Source organism: Papio anubis, chromosome 1 (genome assembly GCF_008728515.1).
Source record: "Papio anubis isolate 15944 chromosome 1, Panubis1.0, whole genome shotgun sequence".
NCBI lineage: Eukaryota > Metazoa > Chordata > Mammalia > Primates > Cercopithecidae > Papio > Papio anubis.
This window is the reverse complement of record NC_044976.1, coordinates 163,243,762-163,250,693: the sequence shown is the minus strand read 5'-3', so window position 1 is coordinate 163,250,693 and position 6,932 is coordinate 163,243,762.

The window sequence follows — 6,932 nt, the reverse complement described above, 5'->3', positions numbered from 1 at the left end:
TGTGCTACTCTTAAGTAATGCTGTAGGTTGAAGTTCCAGGGAGATCTTAGTATTGTGACTAAACAGTTAGTAATTTTAGCAGTAGTAATCGTAATAGAGATAGATTATAACTGTAGGTTTTGGGGTTAAAATAATTTAAACATGCATTTTATATTATTCAGTGTTTGTGGTAGGTATTGTCCTAAGACAGTACAATAAAATCCATCATACTGGATTTGATTCGATCCAGTAGCAATTGGACAAATGAGAATATTGGTCACAGAGAAGAATCACAAAGTATCATTTATATGTAACTAAAATTTTTATTTCAAGTGAAAGGCTAATCTTTTGACTTAGAATAAGGCTTTTCCCCCTGACATGATTTGCAGATTGGAGTTTCACATGTTATTGCTTTCATAAACTATACCTCTATTGCCTCATCTATAAGTGCCAGGTTCATCTTCTTTAATAAGATGTCTAGATTTAAAGATAATTGTAAAACAATCTGGGCACTAAATCTTTTAAGGTTTTAATGATTATTTTCTCCTAATCTTTTCAAGTTGTCTCATCCATACCTATGTGCCTACATTATGTGTGCATTATCTTCAGCAAATATTTTCAAAAGAAAAAATTTTCTACAGGATCACTTTTACTTTTTTTTTTTTTTTTGCAGTCACATTTAATCAGCTTATAAAGTACTTAATTTGTATTGCATAATTACAATCCCTAGTATAACTGGGATAAACCGATTTTCAAACAAACACAACGCTTGTCTGATCCCTCCCGACAAAAGGATACAAGGTGGCTTAACAGGAAGATGTCCTGGAATGGAAAAAGCCTTTGGGAATAACCCAAAATGGGGAATGAGAATGAATTTCATCCTCTCCTGACCCTCAAAAAATTACTCTCTCAGTGAAAAGGAGGGATAGAAATACCTACCCAGAAGCAGAGAAAGATGACGAAGAAGAAGCTTCTCATCTCAATCTGGGCTCTGGATGGAAAAAAAAAAAAAAAAAAAAAAAAGAAGGAATCACAGTCCCAAACTTATGTGAGTTTGAACTGCCAGAGCCTTCTGCAGAGATAAAACCATACTGAACACACTCTTACAATCTAAATTGCAAAACAAATGAGAAAGTAAAGTTGAAGAGACGTAGGCTGTGTAGCAATAGATAGAGGTAAAAGCCTGGCTGGAAAATTTGAACTTTATTATATATCCAATGGATTATTATCATACTAATGGTTTACTTGCTATAAGAGTTATTCCCTTGTTTTAATCAAAGCTGATTCCTAATGTGACTTTTCACTTACAAACTCAAACATTTTAAGGATAACACTTTAAAAAACTCTACTTATAGCCAAGATTTTGAGTTTATTCTTTAAATGTTTTGTATTACTGAGCATCAATGGGACAAGCTTTTCTTCTTCTATTCACTAATAAAATATCAGCCCGGTTCCAGAAACTGGGTATGATAATTTACAATTATGTGTATTTCCACGTTTAACTAATTTGATTCTCATATGGGTGTTATTATTACAAAGCACACCAATTTTATCAGTAAAGAAACTAAAGCTCCTATAAAATAAGCAAGATGAGTGGTCAGGGCACTGTGGCTCAGAAAACTTGAGTGACAGGCCCAAGGTCAGGTGGCTTCTGAATAGAAGAATTGAATTGATCTCATGGTCAGTGTTCTTGCTGCTGAACAATGCTCTCTTTCTTTCCAGGAAAATTTTCTTCCAGGTTTCTCCTGTTTTCCTGATAAAAAATATGGAAGAAAACAAAGAATACCAATTGACATTTCACTCTGTGTAAAACTATTAAATATATCAATCAATTTAAATACTATGTGCTTGAATAATTAATGGTAAAAATATCAAAACAAAATGAAATTTGACTTAACCTAAGTCTCCTTCATTGGAATTAACATTTTTAACACCTAGCGTTTTTCCTATTCCATTTATTTGGTACTACTTGTTCTGGTCTTACTATTTATTATACTCTATTTTATTTTGTATATTTATATACCTAGAAATAAAAATAAGATTTCTTTCTAATGTGAGCACTATAAGTCATGTTTTGTTTCTATGTTAATGAAATGGCAATGTTGATGGTTTCTATGTGTTAGTATCTAAGAAACACAATTTATCAATATTATTACTTATTGTATATTATTGGTGTTATTTTATTATTTAAGTTTCAATGATAAACTGAGAATTAAGTTATACATTTTTATAAAAATCTCACAATGTACAAAGGATTTGTTTTTTCAGAAAAGATAGAGAAATGGATGTTAGTCACAGTCGCTTTATGAAAAGGAAGTGTAAGTCTCAGTATAGTGTATGTTTAGGTCACTGCTCTTTGATTCTCTCTCCTAAATTACTTCATATTTCACTTTTATCAGTGAAAATATAAAAAAGTTACTAACAACAATAAAATCTTGAAAAACAAAATCTGTGCCATTTGGAAAAATGTTGAATATTGAATGTTAAAAGATCACAGTGAAATATACCTCTTATTTTTGCGTGTCCTTAACTTGACAACTTATCCTTGAATGTTTTGAATAGCTGTAATTATAAATTTAGCATGTGTTCAGTATATACTTTTTTGATTTCTCTTTTTTTTTAAGTTTCATTTCTGCTCAGACTTCCTCTTATTATCTATTCTGTCATTGCTCCTGTATATTTTAGCTCATCATATAATCCTTGCTTCTTTTGCTCACATTGATTTAGCATTTGAGTCTGAATAATAGTGAAAAGTAGATTAAATACCGGTTTTCTGGAGGCCTGGAACTTCTAGGTATCTCAAAACTGCAAACTTCAACTTTTAAACAAAACGCTAAGACTTGGTCTGGGTGTGTCTACTGAGCATGGTATCCTTCTTCACTTCACTTACTCATTTTAGCTGAGCAGTAATACATAAAAGAAACATACATTAAATATTGAACATTTTAAATTTTCTTATCTCATTTTAAATTTTCTTATACATAAAATAAGTATACATCAAATATTGAACATTTATTTTCTTTCGTTTCCATTTTAAATGAAGAAATGACTCTCCTTATTTTTGCCTCTCATCCTCTGATTTTCTCCCTCTTTTCCTCCAGCCATTCACCGTACTATTTATTGCCTCTTCAATATCAGAAACATGTCTCTATGCCTTTACTCAGACTCTTCCTTATCTCCGGAACACCTGTCTGACTCTTGCTTGCCTAGAAAATAAATCATTCAAAATCCATTTCCAATGTCTACTTTAAAGGATGAAACTTTCCAGATCCTCTCAGACCTATTGGATTCCTTCTTTAGCTTATACATCTCAAAATCCTTTATGTATATCTCTCATAGGGCATTTCTCAAGCATCACTTGTGCTTTTTTACTCACAAACTATGAGTTCTTTGAGGATAAATATTGTGCTTTGCTTGCGGTTGTCCCTGGAACAGTGCCTTGCACATAGTGGGCAACAAATCATTTTTTAAAATTACATTGCTTCTTTCAGCTGAAGGACAACAAATAAGTCCACTTGCTATGAGAAACTTAAATGAGGATTCTGCTGTATCTCAAACTGTCATTTTGAAAGGCAGGACACGGCCAGGTGCGGTGGCTCAAGCCTGTAATCCCAGCACTTTGGGAGGCCGAGACGGGCGGATCACGAGGTCATGAGATCGAGACCATCCTGGCGAACACCGTGAAACCCCGTCTCTACTAAAAAATACAAAAAACTAGCCGGGCGAGGTGGCGGGCGCCTGTAGTCCCAGCTACTCGGGAGGCTGAGGCAGGAGAATGGCGTAAACCTGGGAGGCGGAGCTTGCAGTGAGCTGCTGAGATCCGGCCACTGCACTCCAGCCCGGGCTACAGAGCGAGACTCCGTCTCAAAAAATAAATAAATAAATAAATAAATAAAAATAAAAAAAAGAAAGGCAGGACACTTCTTCTGTCTAAGGAACAGGGATGTATTTAGCAATTAGTGTGGTAAAAAAATAATAATGGTGAAAATATTTTAGTTAAATATAGTAACTGCTTAGAGTTGAAAGAAAATATTCCTAACTATTCTGAGGTTATGCAGCTTACTTTCCAGATAGATCCTACCATTGTCTGTTCCCAGTATTGGATTATGCAGACTTCTATTTTTCTTATACTTTTCTTGAAGAACACATTGCATCTTCATTCGGTGTATTTTTCTTCTCAGTATCTGCAAAACCTACCACCCATTTATGCATTCCACAAAAAATACCTAAATACCTAAACTATGCTGGATAGCTAGTAATTATGAACTTGATTAAGACTTCCCATCATTGCCTTCAACGTGAAGCATTATAAAATAGCTATAATGAAATGTACACTATAGGGATTACAAGAGGCATTCCAAATGTAATAGAAATGTTGGACTGTGCAAGTGATAGAGAGATTCCACTTCAACTGGCAATATTTCCTCATTATTTTCATAAAGTGAGAGAATTCTGTCACTTTAGGTGCCAATTTTGTGTTTCCTTTATAGTAATTAATGGCTTCCCCATCTCTGGTGAATACTAATATTGCTTTTTGGGATATGGATTCTGTGGGAAATCTATACAGTTCTATCCTAAGGAAGTTGTTCAGAGATTTTTGTCTAATTGCATATTTTTTTTCTACTCCCTGTTCTACCAAATTTACTTCAAAAAGTTCCACTGAGGTATCTGGGTATTTATTCAAGAGAATGGATATGTAATGCTAGATATACAATGTTGTTTTGAAGGGTAGGCGTGAGCATCTCTGGAGTTTCTGTTATACCATATAATGTGTCCACTCCTAGTTGATTCATTTGCAAGGCTTCTTTCACATACATTGCAGAACACCAACATTTTTTATTTTCCTTCTACATCTCTGGCTGCTCCCATTCAGTCTACTTTTCTGGTTCTTTTTTTTTTTTTTTAATTATTATTATACTTTAAGTTCTAGGGTACATGTGCACAACGTGCAGGTTTGTTATATATGTATACACGTGCCATGTTGGTGTGCTGCATCCATTAACTCGTCATTTACATTAGGTATATCTCCTAATGCTATCCCTCCCCCTCCCCCAATCCCATGACAGGCCCTGGTGTGTTATGTTCCCCTTCCTGTGTCCAAGTGTTCTCATTGTTCAATTCCCACCTATGAGTGAGAACAAGCAGTGTTTGGTTTTCTGTTACTGAGATAGTTTGCTGAGAATGATGGTTTCCAGCTGCATCCATGTCCCTACAAAGGGCATGAACTCATCCTTTTTTATGGCTGCATAGTATTCCATGGTGTATCTGTGCCACATTTTCTTAATCCAGTCTATCATTGAAGGATATTTGGGTTGGTTCCAAGTCTTTGCTATTGTGAATAGCACCACAATAAACATACGTGTGCATGTGTCTTGATAGCAGTGTGATTTATAATTCTTTGGGTATATACCCAGAAATGGGATAGCTGGGTCAAATGGTATTTCTAGTTCTAGATCCTTGAGGAATCACCACACTGTCTTCCACAATGGTTGAACTAGTTTACAGTCCCACCAACAGTATACAAGTGTTCCTGTTTCTCCACATCCTCTCCAGCACCTGTTGTTTCCTGATTTTTTAATGATCGCCATTCTAACTGGTGTGAGATGGTATCTCATTGTGGTTTTGATTTGCATTTCTCAGATGAGCAGTGAAGCAGTGATGATGAGCATTTTTCATGTGTCTGTTGGCTGCATAAATGTCTTCTTTTGAGAAGTGTCTGCAAATTTTGAAGTTGCCCAGGATACAGTCTATGGATCACTCCCATTTTTAATCTAAATTTACTCCCTGAGTAATCTCATCCTGGCTCATGGGTTCAAATGCAATGTATGTGCTGATGATTCATAAATTAAATCTCCATTTTGTATCTTTCCCATGAATGTCAGATTCTTATCCATTTGGAGATGTGAAAGGCATCTTGAACTTTCCCAGTCTCAATTCCTGAGCACCAACACATTGACTCATCTCACGGTTTTCCCCAATTTCAGGAAATAGTAACTCTGTTCATACACTTGTTCAAAGTGAAAACCTTAAAGTTATTCTGTTTTTTGTTCCTTATACCCAGTCCTTCAGAAAATCCTATTGACTATTCCTTCAAAATAAATTCAGAATTTTATTTCTCACCATCTTCTTGTTACCACTCTGGTCAAAGCCACTATCATCTCTTGAGTAGATGATTTTCCATAGTCTTCTAACCTGTGTTCTATTTTAATTATTGTTCTAGTTTAATCTTTTTTCATTGTAGTAGTGAGGATACTCTTTTTGAAACAGTCAAAACAATGTTATTCCTCTGTTCAAGTCTTATCATTATTGCCCAGCCCACTTATGGTAACAGCTAGGTAGATCCTTACCAAGGCATCAAAGGTTGCCACTGTTTGTTCCACTCAAGTCACTCTGGCCTCCTGGCTCTTTTTCCAACACACCTGACATGCCACTGCCTTAAAACTTGTGGACTTCTCTCTGGCAGCAATGCTTTTCTCTAATATCAACACAGCCTGTTTCCTCCCCTGCATTGTGTTCTAACTCAGAGAGGGCATCTCTGACCATCTCATGCATGAGGTAATGCTTTATCCTCATTTGTGAAATGTTACAGACAAAACTGTATGTATGTCAAGGTATGTCATGAAGATTAAATTGGATCAAATATGAAAAATATATTATATAGTAAATACAAGTTATAGGTGTTTAAAGGATGTTAGCTATTGTTAGACATTATATAAAGCTGAGATCATACCAGAAATGATTGTGTAACCTTCTTGTCTTTTATATGGCACCAATTACTGAGTAAGTTTTTTCTATTACCATCTGAATTGTGCAGTTGTTTTTCCCCTAAGTCAATGACCTATAGTCTAAAATCATTTGTGATGTTATGTTCTGTTAAACAGAAGAAAATTCCTACTGGGCCAGTGAAGATTTTTCGTGTTAAACACTTCATTTGTTCATGTTGACCATGTAAC